Source organism: Rhinopithecus bieti, unplaced genomic scaffold, assembly GCF_001698545.2.
Source record: "Rhinopithecus bieti isolate Rb0 unplaced genomic scaffold, ASM169854v2 scaffold_1673, whole genome shotgun sequence".
In the NCBI taxonomy this organism is placed as follows: Eukaryota; Metazoa; Chordata; class Mammalia; order Primates; family Cercopithecidae; genus Rhinopithecus; species Rhinopithecus bieti.
The window spans coordinates 4162754-4179070 of record NW_016804690.1 but is presented as its reverse complement, the minus strand read 5'-3'; the positions used below and the strand labels follow the sequence as shown (position 1 = coordinate 4179070).

Genomic DNA, 16317 nt, shown 5'->3' with positions numbered 1-16317 from the left:
TAGGAATTGCATATGGGAAGAATGTTGGAGCACCTCCTAATCTTTTTCAGTGCTTAAGGCCTGCAAAAGTCTTTGTTTGGCTCCCACCTCAACCCTGAGGTGCTTTATTATCTTTTCTTTGGATCATGCACCCACATTTTCTTAAACTAGTTTCTTTTCTTTTAACTTGAGGTAACTGACCCAACCTCTGCTGCCATTTTCTCAGATCCTGCTTTTCAAGCTGCTCTTAATTTTTGCCTTTTTTTGATGTCACTTCCCCTGCCCTTTCTATAGAAGCTACAAATACCCCTGTAAAATCTGTTGACCCTATGTTCTATTTCCTTTTAGTGGCAACCCATTACCTCCCAAAAAATGAATTCATAAACATTGATCTAGACTAGTTCTTTTCTACAGCTAAAGTGGGATGGCTATACTACACGTACCTTTGTATAGATCCTTCCTAAACTCTCTCTCACCCTAACACCTGCTTCCGTCAGCTCTGCATAAGCAGTTGAAGCCTGAGGTGGGTGTGGGGTGAGGAAGAACAGCTCATCTTAAATTTTCTAAAATCATCCATCATCACCAATAGCAGCAGACCCATGCTGTATTAACGTGGCATGGTGACCCAGCAAGTTTGATCAAATGCATATTTTTACCTATACAGGGTGGTGAGAAAGTGTTACCACTTCACACTTATGACAGCATTATAATTAGGTCCATAGTCAACAAACACCTGAGGAATAAATGAATATGTGTCTTTGTGTGCATATGTATGTGAGATATAGACAGAGTGGATTTAAATATATTTGTTTCTTACTGAAGGACCTGTTTTGTACTACAAAGTGTTTCACTGAAACATGGAAGTGTCTCCTGGTTGAATGACAATGGGTCATATATAATTGGTCCTCACCAAACCTGCCCTGTATATATATTTATATCCTCTCTAGTTGTCTTTTGTCAAGTAGTATGGCAGAGGAACTGGAGTCAGAGGCCCAACAACCCTGTTGGCAGCTTCATACCATCACTTGTATTTTTTGTTTATATTTACTGCCTTTAAAAAAATGATACTAGTCATATTTAATGTATTCTTACTGTAAATTATTCAAATAATATAAAGTGCAAGAAATATATATACAGAAATGTGAATATCTTCATTCCGCCCACACTGCCTTACCTACCTAGAGGGGAGAATGTCAACATTTTGCCAAACATCTGCTATGGTCTAAATGTTTGTATACCCCAAAATTAATATGTTGAAACCTAATCACCAAGGTAATGGTATTAGAAGATAAGGCCTTTGGGAGATGGGACTAGTGCCCTTATAAAAAAGACTTGAGGAAACCTGTTTGCCCCTTCTGTGAAGACACAGCAAGATGGTGCTACTCATGAGGAACAGGCCCTCACAGACACTGAATCCTTTTTAAGGCAGTGGCTGCTGCTATCATGCCGGCTGCAGCAGGGAAGTGCAGCTGGGGCCCCACATTTCATGAAGCTAGTGGGAGCCCCGCCCCTTCTGAGTTGGGATGGGAGCACCTCCTGCTGCTGCAGCTGCCCAAACCACAGCTGCAGACCCAGGCCTCCTGCTGTATAGAGCAGGCAGGAGCCCTGACCGGGGCTACAGCAGCCCAAACTGCAACTGTGGATCTGAGCCTCCCTGTGCTCTTGGGGGGAGCTGAGGACAGGTAGGATCTGCCCTCTCAGGTGCGGCTGCAGACCTGGGCCTCTGGCTTCAGGAAGTCGACAGGAGCAGCAGGAGCCCTGTACCTTCCAAGTTGGCGGGGCGGAAGCTCCCAGGTGCAGCTGCTGCTGCCCTCCCAAGTGCAGGACCTGGGGATCTCTGCAGCCTGCACCCTTGGGAGCCCTTGGGCATCCCAGGAAGGCCCCCTTTGCCCCCGTCTCTGCAGGCTCAGGGGTGTCTGCTCCCACTGTCTGGCTTCTCTTGGCCCCCAGCACCCTCTCCAATCTCGGAGTCGGGTTGGAGCCAAGCCCTGGGGCCATGAATGGCAGCAGGAGGCAGACAAGAGCCCTAGACAGAAGGGGTGACGGTTCCAGTAAGGCCCCGCCCTCAGGCCGTGGAGGGCCTGAAGGCTGGGGACTGGGCTGCCGGTTTCTCCCACCAGAGTGGGGCTTGGGTGCCTCCTCCGGCCCGTTCATGGCCGCCCACGGACCAGTCAGCACACACTTCCTCCCCTCTGAGGTCATAAAAGCCCTGGGCTCAGCCAGAGTAGGGCAGAGGATGGCCCGAGGACGAAGAGTGCAGAGAGACAGGCTGATCAGCTGCAGACAGGAGTACCCTCTCCACTGAGAGCTGCAGAGATGACCTGCTAGCAAAGAGGAGCTACTCTGTCTGCTGAGAGCTTCAGAGACCTGCAGAAACATCTGCATGACTTGCTTGCAGGGAGGAACCACTCTCTCCAGGACCTCCTCTCTACTGAGAGCTGAACACTCAACAGGATGACCTGCCTACAGAGAGGAGCTACCCACTCTTCTGAGCTGTTCTATCCTTAAATAAAACTTTTCTTCCCCCTTCACTTGTCTGGACGCAGGACAAGAACTTGGGCAAAGGTGTCATGGCCACAGAGGTTTCTGATCAGAGAAATCCCGTAACACTTTGGTTCCTTGATCTTGGACTTCCCAGCCTGGAACTGTGAGCAACAAATTTCTATTGCTTTTAAATTACCTAGCCTGAGGTATTTTGTTATAGCAGTCTAAACGGACTAAGATAACATCCTTTGGTCTTTTTAAAAAATGCATTTATACATATACACTATACACCACACATACAGTTTTGCTATTTGTTTTACATATGTGATAATAATATATAGATCATTACTCAACCTGTCTTTTCATTTAAGAATAGGTCCTCAGAGCTTTGCACATCACTGTAGTCAGCTCTAGCTCCTTCTTATGATGACAACCAGTATTTCATATTATGCATATAATATGTATTGTTTGACCAGTTCTCTATATAACCAATAATGAATGTTCTTGTATACATCTTTGTGAAGCTGTGTAAGTATTTCTTTAGAATGGAGTAATTGCTGAATGAAGGGGTATATACATTTTTCTAAAGTGATCTTTCAGATTCACTCCCATATTTTGTATTTCCTGTCTGTTTCTGCTGAAAAATTTAATATTTTCAATTATTTTAGTTGATACCATTCTGATAGGCAAAATTGGTACACTTGTTCTAATTTGCACTTTTCAGATGACGGTAAATTGGATATCCTTTTATTTATTCTCTGTTTATATATTATTTATTCTTTGTAATAGCAAAACTGTACGTGTGCTATAAATTTTCCTTTCCATCCTTTGTCCATTTTTTAAATAGGCTATTTGGCATTTCCTTATTAATTTGTAAGAATTCAATGTATGCTAGATTATTAACTATTCGCTTTCTAAATATCTTGCAAAGTTTTCTCCCTGTAATGTATCTTTACATATGATGTCTTTTACTGCTTTGAAACTTTAATTGATCTGATCTGCAATTATTTTTATGGCTTTTTTTTCTGCCTTGTTTAGAAATGATTTCCTTGTTCCAAAGTTAGAAAAATACCCTACTATGTTTTCTTCTCACATACATTTCAGGAATAACTTTTAAATTTATTTGGAGTTTATTTCAGTGAGTGCTATTAGGTATGGAGTCTATTTTTTCCCCAAATATATATTAATAGTTATTTCTCTTAACACAATTTGGTAAATTTCTTCAGCTGACTTAAAATGTCGCTTTTATCATAAGCTAACTTTTAAAATATACCTGGGTCTGTATCTAGACATTGGTTTAGAATTCCAACTTCCAGAAAATTTGGCACATAACATTCAACATTGAGAAATAGCACAGGAAACTTTGACAAAAAAACACAGCCAGTGGAGATACACGAAATACCAAATGATAAACGGGAAATAACCACATTAGAAGAACCCTTTAAGATGGCTGAAATCTATGTAAATGAATTTTAAAACCTGGATAGAAATGAATAACTTTCTAGAAATTCACCACATTTATCAAAAGTGACTCCAGAAGAGTTGGAAAATCTAAACAGTCTGATTTTCATAGAAGAGATAGAGAAAACTTTCAAAGAGTTACACCCCTATCAAGGCAACAAGACCAGACAGTGTTACAGATGAATTTGATAAAGGCATTAAAGGGCAAATAATTCCAATGGTTTTTTTTTTTTTTTTTTTTTTTGAGATGGAGTTTTGCTCTGTCGCCCAGGCTGGAGCGCAGTGGAGGTGGAGCCCTAGCCAGGGACCCGCCTTTCTCTACCCAGCACTTCCCTTTCTGCCTTCCCTATCATTTAAAGGGACCACACTGTTCCCTTCTCAGCACTCGTATATCAAAACCTCCATATTCTCTTCTTTTATTGGATATAGTCTATTTTATTTTATTTTATTTTATTTTATTTTATTTTATTTTATTTTATTATACTTTAAGTTCTAGGGTACATGTGCACAACGTGCAGGTTTGTTACATATGTGTACATGTGCCATGTTGGTGTGCTGCACCCGTTAACTCAACATTTACATTACAAAACCTCCATATTCTCTTTATGAGACAGACATAACTGGGCTGCGTGTCAGGAGGTCCCTCGCGTTGGGCCCGAGGGCACCTGTGTTCTGCGGGCTGGCTGGAGTGCTGGAGGTGAGCCAGGGCAGGTGTAAACTCTGCGCCTCATTGTTCCCTGATGCCACCAGACATTGCTCAGGCCACCAGCACCATGAAGATCTGGACTTCGGAGCACGTCTTTGACCACTCATGGGAAACTGTTACAACAGTTGTGATGTAGAAATACCCAGACCCTATGAACCCAGGTGTGGCTGGAGTTAATGTGTTGGACAGACATATAGATCCCTCTGGAAAGTTGCACAGCCACAGACTTCTCAGCACAGAGTGGGGACTGCTGTCTATTGCGAAGTCTTTATTGGTGCAGCAGGAACCAAAACATATGTGCAAGAACATTCTGTTGATCCTGTAGAGAAAGCAATGGAACTTAAATCTACTAATATTTCATTTACAAATGTGGTTTCAGTAGATGAGAGACATGTAAAAGCCATATCTTCAGGACCCAGAAGGAACTATTTTGACTCAAGAAGCCATAATCACTGTGAAAGCGGTTAGTCTCAGCAGTTACCTTGAAGGACTGACAGCAAGTAAAATATCCTCAAGTGCCAGTAAAGGTGAAGAAGCAGTGGAATGGGTAATGCACACATTAAATGCTGAGATTGGGCTGGGCGCGGTGACTCACGCGTGTAATTCCAGCACTTTGGAAAGCCAAGGCAGGCAGATAACCTTAGGTCAGGAGTTTGAGACCAGCCTAGCCAACATGGTGAAACCGTCTCCACCAGAAAATACAAAAATTAGCTGGACATGGTGGTGGGCACCTGCAATCCCAGCTACTCAGGAGGCTGAGGCAGGAGAATGGCTTGAATCTGAGAGGCAGAGCCTGTAGTAAGCTGAGATTGTGCCATTGCACTCCAGCCTGGGTGACAAGAGTGAAACTCTGTCTCAAAAAAAAAAAAAAAAAAAAAAAGCAGAGATTGAAGAATTGACAGCCTCAGCAGGAGGAAACAATGGCAGCAGCAGCATTTGCAGAGGCAGGATTATGAAAGTTGGTAGACAACATCGGGTACCCCAGGTCTCTCCAAGCCGACTATATATTTATTTGTCATTTTAAAATTACAACTATATTTTAGGTAGTTTTTTTTTTTTTGATAAACTGGTATAAGACTATGTGACTTTTGATGAAAACAAAGTCTTCTAAATAGAAGGGATCATCTGAAATTAATGTTGTTTGAAATTACTATCTGATTTTGAGGGTGCCATTATTTATGTGAAAAATTAACAAGAAGTCCTTGGAAATTGGTATTGATATTAAATCTCCTTAAGGTAGTATTTTAAAGCTTTTCATACGCTGGAACTCCAGCTGCCTTTGGACCAACCCCAGAACAGAGCAGAGTTACTTCCTATAGATGCCCATTACCCTGCTGCTGTACACTTCAACAGCTTGCACAAGGGAACTCACTCAAAAGGAGAAATTGTGTAGTTTTAAACTATATTTTGTGTAAAATAACTTGCTCTGCTATAAACCACCATTAAAAACCAGTGTTTTGATTTGGTACTTAAATATTTTCGGAGTGAAAATTATCACTAAAGTAACACATGACTCCAACAAAAGTATGGTTTTGTGTTTTGTTTTGTTTCGTTTTGAAACAATGTCTTGCTCTGTCACCCAAGTTGGAATGCAGTGGAGCATCCAGCTCACTGCAACCTCCCCATCCCGGGTTCAAGCGATTCTTGTGCCTCAGCCTCCCAAATAGCTGGGAGTACAGGCACGCACCACCACTCCTGGCTAATTCTTATATTTTCAGTAGATACGAAGTTTCGCCATGTCAGCCAGGCTTGTCTCGAACTCCTGGCCTCAGGTAATCTGTCCACCCCGGCCTCCCAAAGTGCTAGGATTACAGGCATGAGCCATTGCGCCAAGTCAAAAGTATGGTTTCATTATATTAAAGAGTACTGTAGGCCGGGTGCGGTGGCTCACGCCTGTAATTCCAGCACTTTGGGAGGCCGAGACGGGCGGATCACAAGGTCAGGAGATCCAGACCATCCTGGCTAATACGGTGAAACCCCGTCTCCACCAAAAATACAAAAAAATTAGCCGGGCGTGGTAGCAGACGCCTGTAGTCCCAGCTATTCGGGAGGCTGAGGCAGGAGAATGGTGTGAATGTGGGAGGCGGAGCTTGCAGTGAGCCGAGATCCCGCCACTGCACTCCAGCCTGGGCAACAGAGAGACACTACTACGTCTAAAAAAAAAAAAAAAAAAAAAAAAAAAGTACTGTGTTGATTTGCCAAAGTTCATAACTTCGTAAAGATACTATCTTCCTTGGATTTGTACTTTGTGATTTAGTATGCTGTACCATGGACTAGTTATGTTAACTGAAAAAATAGTCATTACCTGAGTTTTGCAGCACTCTAACTTAAGCAGAACAGCTGTTCACATCTTTTAGCACTTAACATTTGCCTAACTTAAAAATTGCCATGTGTCAAAATCATGGTTTATAATTGCTAAGGCCTGATATGTCAGGTCATTTGAATATAATTACTTTTTGAAGCAATTGTGACCACAAAACATCTTTTTTACATGAAGGAACTGTATATCATTTGAAATTACTCAAATAATGTCTTGTTCGGAAGCATAAACCCCAGGTACTTATTGTTTTTAATAATATGGTGCCACTGCAGAGTTTGGGGGCAGTGGAGAAGAATGAGTATAATGACGAGGGGAGGGTTGGCCTGAAACTAACCACTAAGTGAAATGCACTGCAGCTTTTATTTATGGGAACCCCTTGTTTGGGATCTCAGAGGGCAGCTGCAAACTGAAAAACAATCCAGTAAATATACATTGTTTAATATTTCACAGCAGGCAATAATCGACCACTAAATAACAGCTTTAACATTTGCAATTGTTGCATACAAAGTATTTTTGCTAGAAGATGATTAGCTCTCACTTTTATTTTACAGTGCTTAATGTGATGAACTTCTAGTCATATTTACTATCAAAGAGATCAGTTAATATATGTACATAAACCACAGAAACAGTATGACGAACTATTTTAAATTATCATTTTCTACTTAAAATATGTTTAGCTTAAGACTTCTTAGGACATTTATAAAAGCAGGTTAAATTTAATAAGGTTTCTGATTTTTTTTTTTTTTTAACTGGAGATAGTTTTACCAGTGAAATAACATTTCAGGTAAATAAAACTTTGCTAAATATTGATATTTGATAAAAGTTACCTTGTATAATTTCTGCAAATTACCCTTGTTCTGAAAAGGTGTAATGCCCTAATGATAAAAGAAAACAAATCTTAATCTTTTGGTTTTTAAACTCTGCTCTAATGATACAATTTTTATAAATTTCATTTTCCAGTGCAGTTAGTTACCGTTTAAAAAAATAGCTGGTAATTCATAGTCTTTTTACTGTTAATATAAATGAACAGCAAGCAAATGCACTTTAAGAGGACTAAACTGGAATAAAGTGTTCATAAAATAAAAATCTTGGACTATTTAATATTAAAATTGAAATGTGAATTAAGAAAAACTTGTGTTAACAAAAACTTTCTTCTTTAAAAAAAGAAACAAGTAAAACTAAAGATCAAATCCACTTTTAAATGTCAATGCAATAATCCTGAATAAAATATTGGAGAATATAATCCATAAAAATATTAAAGTAATATTATGGCCAAGTAAGATTTTGTTCAGGATGGCAAAATGGTTTAGGAAATCTTTTTTTTTTTTTTTTTTTTTTTTTTTGATGGGGGGATGGTCTTTTTTGCCCAGGCTGGAGAGCAACGGCATAGTCTCGGCTCACTGCGACCTCCACCTCTGGGTTCAAGTGATTCTCCTGCCTCAGCCTCCCGAGTAGGTGGGATTACAGGCGTGTGCCTCCGCACTCAGCTAATTTTGTTATTCTTAGTAGAGACGGGGTTTCACCATGTCGGCCAGGTCAGACTCCTGACCTCAGGTGATCTGCCCACCTCAGCCTCCCAAAGTGCTGGGATTACAGGCGTGAGCCACCACACCCGGCCCTAGGAAATCTTTTAATATAATTCATCGGATTAATAGTTTTTAGAAGATAAACTATTGATCCTGTCTATAAATGCTGAAAAGCATTTGGCAAAAGTCAGCAACCATTATTGACTTAAAAGAAAACAAAAATCAGTATGATAGGAAAAGACAGATCCTTAAAATGTTGAGATAAAACTTTTTCAGTATTTTGCCCCAAAACTGAGATCATTGCCTTCAATGTCAGAAACATGACAGGGATACCCACTATCATCATTTCATACTGTGCAGGAGGTACCAGTCAATGCAATTAGCAAAAAGGAAAAAATCGGAAGTATGAAATTGGAAAGAAAGAGGTAATGCTATTACTATTTTTTAATCGATACAAAATATTTTACATATTTACGGGATACACATGAGTACTTGTTACATGCATAGAATGCGTAATGATTAAGTCAGGGTGTTTGGGGTGTCTATAACCCTGAGGATCATTTCTATATGTTGGTAACATGCACAGAATGTGTAATGATTAAGTCAGGGTGTTTGGGGTATCTATCACCCTGAGGATCGTTTCTATATGTTGGTAAAATTTCAAGTCCTCTTTTCTACCTACTTTGAAAAATACTATGCAGTGTTGCTAACTATAGTCACCCTACTCTGCTATTGAATATCAGGGCTTATTTGTTCTATCTAACTGTATGTTTATACCCACTAATCAACCTCTCTTTATTCTTCCTCCCACCCAAACACTCTTACCAGCCTCCAGTATCTATCATTCTGTTCTCTATCTCCATGAGGCCAATTATTTTTTAGTTCTCATGTATGAGTGAGGACATACAGCATCTGTCTTTCTGTGCCTGACTTATTTCACTTAACATAATCTCCAGTTCCATCCATGTTGCTGCAAATGACATGATTTCATAATTTTTTATGACTGAATAGTATCCATTGTGTATGTATACCATATTTTCTGAATCCATTTATATACCAGTGGAGCTAGTTAATATTTTCAGATAACATGAAGACCTAGGTGAATCAACTGCAAAACTATTACAAACAATAAAATAATTCAGCAAGGTAGAAGGGCACAAAATTAATATAAATAAACCAATGCATATCAGATACAGAAACCACAATCACCTAGAAGCTATAATGGAAGAAAATCCCCCAATATTACAATATTTTTAAAAAGTAGTTAACAATAAATGATAATATTTATATGACAGAAAGCTTAAAACATTTTAATTTGAGTCCCAGAAGGGCAGGACAGTGAGAATGAGGAATAAACATATGAGGAGATAATGACTGAGAATGCAGTCATGTACCACATAAAAATGTTTCAGTAAACAACAGACCACAAATACAATGGTGGTCTGAAAAGATTATAATACCATATTCTTACTGTACCTTTTCTATGTTTAGATACACAAATACTTACCATTGTGTTACAGTTGCTTACAGTATTCAGTGCAGTAACATGCCGCACAGGTTTGTAGCCAGCAGCAATAGGCTATACCATATAGCCTAGGTGTGCAGTAGGTTATACCATCTAGTTTTGTATAAGTATGCTCTATGCTGTTCACACAATGACAATGTTTTCTAAGGTCGTGTTTCTCAGAATGTATCCCCATCATTCATTGTTTCATGAATGTATTCCAAAACTGATGAAAGGCATCAATCCACAGATTTGAGAAGCCCTATGAATCCAAAGCAGAATAGTTACACTGGAGATACAATGTAAACCAATCAATGTGAAATCTGGGTTTATTGGGAACGGTGAGTCCCTATGGGACCTTGAGGCATTGGAGGAAGAGAAGTTGGTACCTTTTGATTATCCTTGTAACTCACCTCTCAGACTTCTCTGGTCCCAGGTGACAGATTTCTGGTCTGGTTGGGTCTGTGATTTTCTTTACACTAGTGTTCACTGAGGTGTGGCTAGCGAACTTCTGGTTTGTTCTTTCAGCTGGGTTAAAACCCTGTGGTTCTCATTGTGATCTCAGCCTACTTTGGGTCTCACTGATCCTGTAAGTTCTAATTCTCCATCATGGTCCTCACTAAAAAAAACCTATCCTGTGGCTTCTGTGGTACAGTCATTATCCTCTGGCTACAGAAGTCTTTAGAAATCTTCTTGCTCTCACTTCAGTTGTCTTTAATCTAGTGATTAAAGGCATAGACTTCATAACTGGATTGACTTTGTGTTCAAATCCTCATTTCATATTACAGCAGTGTGGTCATGGACAAGATAGTTTACCTCTCTGTGCCTCAGTCTCCACAATTTAAAAGCGTAAAAGGACCTATGTCATAGGGCTGTTGAAAAGATGCAATAAGACTATTTTTGAAAAGTACTTAGACTTGTTTCTGGCACATAGCACTCAATAAATGTTAATTATTGTTGTTTATTGAGGTTCAGGAAGGACCAATAAATAACACTCCATTTCCTCACCTGAGTACTCATGTAATTAAGAAATATATAGAGAGTAAAGTAGATGGAGATCAAAATTCACCTTTTCTTATACACTGATAATGCATTATTGTAGAATGTGATTTATGTCTCTGGGCAAGTGTCTTCTTTACATCGAACCCCAGAAGTAGGTGGATTTACTCAATCACAGGTGGCAATGAACTGGGGCAAATCTATCCCTGTGAAATGTATAGTAAGGGAACCTGAGCACATGCTTCTGTGATCAGATTTCTTCTTTCTCTAATCTGTTACAGCAATAATTGCCTATATAGTTAATTTGGCAATCGATCATGTCCAGCCTAATGCCACCATAGTAGAGGTGATCAGATGCTGTCAGAACTCTACTCATATCCCATTAGCACACTTGGCCATTTCTAAACACACAGATCGCACTGACGTGAGCTTCCACTCTCTAGAGCAAGCACCCACATCTCTCTGTTGTAAGGCTACTATAACCCACTTTTCCTGCTAGTGCAGACAGCAGGAAGTGCCTGGAAATTTATTTCATATAAGTAGCCACCACACCCCCAACCCAGGATGCCTCATCTTAGGGGCTGATGGACAGGAGGAATAATTACCCCAGCTCCCTGGCCCCTGACCAGAACATGGTCTCCAAAGACTGAAAGACTGAACTGAAATTACCCTTTATGGGATTTCCCTTCCTAGCACCACTTTCCTACTCCCCAGATCACTTTCACACAAATCCTCATCTGGGGATCCCAACTTAAGTCAGGAAACAAATCTATTATTGTCTAGTGGTATTTATATATATATTTTACTTTCAATTGTTTTCCTATGTTGAATTGTTGTAAAGATTTCTTTGGGGGATATGAGCAGACCTCCGACAGAGTGCAGTGCTTGTGTTTCTTCATACTCTCCATCGTATAGTTGTGCAAACAGTAGGGACTAGGCTTTTTTTAAAAAAAAAAATTGCTTTCTCGATGGATTCTTTTTTTAAACTGACATCAGAGAAACTCAAAACTATGCGAAAAAGCAAGGCATTTGGAGAATATACATACACGTCATGCAAAGGGTGCTATACACAGCCATGTAATTTTAAGGTTATCTTCTGAATACAAAAATATGTTACATAAATTTGTAAAGATCACAGAGAATATTTAGGTTGATATGAATATTGTATAAAATTATTATTTGGGATTGAATAGCTCTGTACATGCTCTTAGAGACATTTTAATGTTGAAGTTGCTTTTAAGAATTATTAACTAGTGAATAATTAAAACGTTGTGAGAATGGATTCAAGGCCAATTAGTTTGGTTGCAGATAAAAAGTCCTAAGAAATCCATGACTGCCAACAATGGCAATTAATATGGTTTTATTTGCATGCTAAAACAATCCAGGGTAGGTCCCAAAATGTACATTTTCTACAATACAGTAATTTAGCTTTCATGCCCAGACTGGAATTGTGATACTTACAATAAATGAATCCAGTAATGGAGATGCAGGAAAATAATAGCATAGTGATAATATTTGACACTTGTATATGCTTTATTACTTTTCAGATAAATTTTGCAGCTCTTCTACCCTGATAGCTGGATCTAAAACCTATTTTTACCTTTATACAGGCTATAGTTTTCTTCGCTTTGAATATTGACTTATGAATTTCAAACCACCAATTTGAAGCTTTTATATCAAATTAACTGTTTATTTGGTCAAACCAATTCACTTGACCTGCCATCCTGGTGACAAGCAGATATTTCCTGAATCAGTGTCTATCAATCCGTGCCTTGCTTCAGCCGTGCCCAGCCCCTGCATCTCTGACAGTCAGGTCCAGAAGATGTATCTGTGCTGGTACAAGTCTCATCCTACACATTCTGTGAAGCACCAAGGGCAGGGCCTGACACTGTGTTGAGTAGGTTTGTGTCTTTCTCGATGCCTACTATTTGTGTCCTTTTGCTTCTAGATCTGCTATACTCCTACTTTTCTGGATGATTTTCCCAACTTGAGTCCTGCTGTGCTCCTCTCAGTTCCGTTCACCAATGATAGTGATGAATTCCATTCATGCCTTATAGCGGGAGCACACCATCTGCATAATATTCAGCTATTTTCTAGGGTTAAATTTACCCCCTGAAAATATATTTGATTAAATACATATAGAGACTTTTCCAACTGATAATATTGTTAGTAGTAGTAATAATCATAATTTTCATTATTACACTCAGGCTCAGTCCTTGTACTTAAAACAAACAAACAAACAAACAAAAAACTGTAGCCAAATAGTGTACAGTGAGACATTAATAAAACCTGGAGTTATATTTTGATTATTAAATTAATCCAAAGCTCACAAGGAATTTTTTAGTTTCTTTGGCCACCAAGCAAGTTGTGAGTAAATATATAGAAAAAAATGGAAATAAATCTAGAAAGCTTTACATTATTTTGGCCAGGTGCAGTGGCTCACGCCTGTAATCCCAGCAATTTGGGAGGCTGAGGCAGGCAGATCAGCCTGGCCAAAATGGTGAAACCCCATCTACAAAAGATTAGCCAGGTGTGGTGGCGGGCGCCTGTAATCCCAGCTACTTGGGAGGCTGAGGCAGGAGAATTGCTTGAATCCGGGAAGTGGAGGTTGCAGTGAGCCAAGATCATGCCGTTGCACTCCAGCCTGGGTGACAGAGCGAGAGACTCCGTCAAAAAAAGAAAGAAAGAAAGAAAGAGAGAGAGAGAGAGAGAGAGGAAAGAAAGAAAGAAAGAAAGAAAGAAAGAAAGAAAGAAAGAAAGAAAGAAAGAAAGAAAGAAAGAAAGAAAGAAAGGAAAGGAAAGGAAAGGAAAGGAAAGGAAAGGAAAGGAAAGGAAAGGAAAGGAAAGGAAAGGAAAGAAAGGAAGGAAGGAAGGAAGGAAGGAAGGAAGGAGGGAAAAAGTAAAGTTTTTTATATACTTTAAAACCAGGCTTTCTCTTAGCAAATTGAAGATGCTAGTTGAGGATACTTTATAGACATTGCAAGCCCCCAAGTATTTTGAACTTAGATACCCTAATGCCCAAGAAAACATATTCATTTTGCTGAAATTAATAGGTTGTTTTAATTTTTAATTTATACAATAGCATGTACATAACCTTTTATTGTCTACTCAATTTTACTGCTGGACATTTACTCAGTTAATGAGTCTTTAAATAAGATACTGACTATCATAAACTCTTGGAAAGACTCATTCTGTGGTGAGCTGAGGGAGTAAAAATTTGTTTTCCTTTTTTCTGTGGAGGTAGTGGGGCTGCCAACTCTTCTTCCTAGCATGTTTTAATCATTTTATTTTTTAATTGTAATGGGTACATAGTAGGTATCTATATTTATGGGATACCTGAGATATTTTGATACAGACCTACAGTGTATAATAATCACATCAAGAAATTTTTTCCTTTTTTTTTTTTTTTTTTTTGGCAGGAGCACATCAAGGTCCTTATTTGGAACTCAGGCTGTGACATTAAAAAAAGGTAAATGGGGTTTCCATCACCTCAAGAATTAATCATTTCTTTGTGTTGCAAACATTCCAATTGTACTCCCTTGGTTACTCTAAAATGTCCAACAAATTATTGCTGACTGTGGTCACTCTGTTGTGCTATCAAATACTAGATCTTACTCATTGTATTGAACTCTATTTTTGTACCCATTAACTACCCCATTTCCCATTTCCCATTTTCACTACCCTTCCCAGCCTCTAGTAGCCATCATTCTACTATCTCCATGAGTTCCATTGTTCTAATTGCAGCTCCCACAAATGAGTGACAACATGCGAAATTTGTCTTTCTGTGCCTGATCATTTTTGGGAGCTACAAGAAAGCATCTTGGCCAACTAGGTGTCTGCACAGATTTCCATCTGGAAAGGGAAGCTCTTTCTCAGAGGCAAGTGAAGGTTTTATTTCAGAGCCGAAAGCTCAAGGTGAAGGTGTTCGGGAAATTTTTCTTCTTCTTCTATTTTTTCTTTTTTTGGCAGGGGCACGTCAAGGTCATTATTTGGGACACAGGCTGTGACACTAAATATATATATATATATATTCCTTCAGCAGCAATCTATTACCTTCTTTGCCCATAGGACACCTGTGCTGTTGCCCAAGTACATGTGAAAAGAACCAGTCAGCCTCACGATTTATACCTTGCCCCATTTGTAACAACTACGAAGTCTCGTTGGATTCATCTTTTGGTTTGTGTCCCATTTTAACAAATCACTCAGAAGGCTGCCAAAGATAATAACCTCTCATGAGGAAACAAATATTTCATCCCAGTACTTTCTTCTCAAGCTGAAACTGGATCTTTGCAACTTGGTGTAATGTCCTTTTTTAACTCAGCCTCTGAAATTTACCCCATATATGAATAGAAAAAGATTCTTAACTGTTATTTTCATGTTGGTATAGAGTTCTGCTCAGCAGCACTTAGCTCTTTTGCTCCTTTTGAAGCATCATGACTGCCTTGTCTGTGCCTTGATGGATGTCAGCACTCTCAGGTCAGGTCTAGACAGGGCAATCAAACTACCCAAAGGAAATTCAGTATTTAGTCTTCTGTGTGGATGACTCTGTACCTGGTCACCTGATGGACTATGTGATAGTTTATTCCAATATTTTTGTTGAGATAGACAAAAAAAAAAAAACTGTTAGTTATCTCACAATCTTTCAGATATGTCAGGAAGTTGTTTCTACATGTCTTCAGCCACCATTGAAGAAAAGGAAATTTCAAATGCTATTAGAGCAAACGGGCTATGTCGGAACATTACCCCATTACTCCACTTAGATGCACAATCCTAAATAATAATAACTTCTTTCATAATGGAGTACTTACTCTGGTGCCAGACATGAATTAACTCAGTGCTTTCACATGAACTCGGTGAACCCTTATGATGCCCTATGAGGTAGGTACTATTTTTTTTTTGAAACAGGGTCTCGCTTGTTGCCCAGGCTGGAGTGCAGTGGTGTGATCTCGGCTCACTGCAACCTCTGCCTCCCGAGTTCAAGTGATTATCCTGCCTTAGCCTCCTGAGTAGATGGGACTATAGGTGCACGCCACCATGCCCAGCTGATTTTTGTATTTTTGTTAGAGACGGGGTTTCACCATATTGGCCAGGCTGGTCTCGAACTCCTGACCTTGTGATCTGCCCACCTGGGCCTCCCAAAGTGCTCGGATTACAGGTGTCAGCCACTGCGCCCGGCTGGTAGGTACTATTTTTATCCCTACTTTTTAGATGAGGAAACCGAGACATACAGAAGTCAGGTAATTTATCCAAAATGACACAACTGCTAAGTGGCAGAGTCAGAATTTGAACCACTAGTGGTACCACTTGCTGGTAGACACTCATTACAACAGCCAAAAGT

At 39.5% G+C, this 16317-nt stretch overlaps 1 pseudogene; it reads left to right on the top strand.

Annotated features, from left to right (window-relative positions):
- The first annotated feature begins 4697 nt into the window (after nucleotides 1-4697).
- Nucleotides 4698-5586, top strand: LOC108528219 (PRELI domain containing protein 3B pseudogene; annotated as a pseudogene).
- Nucleotides 5587-16317: the final 10731 nt, after the last annotated feature.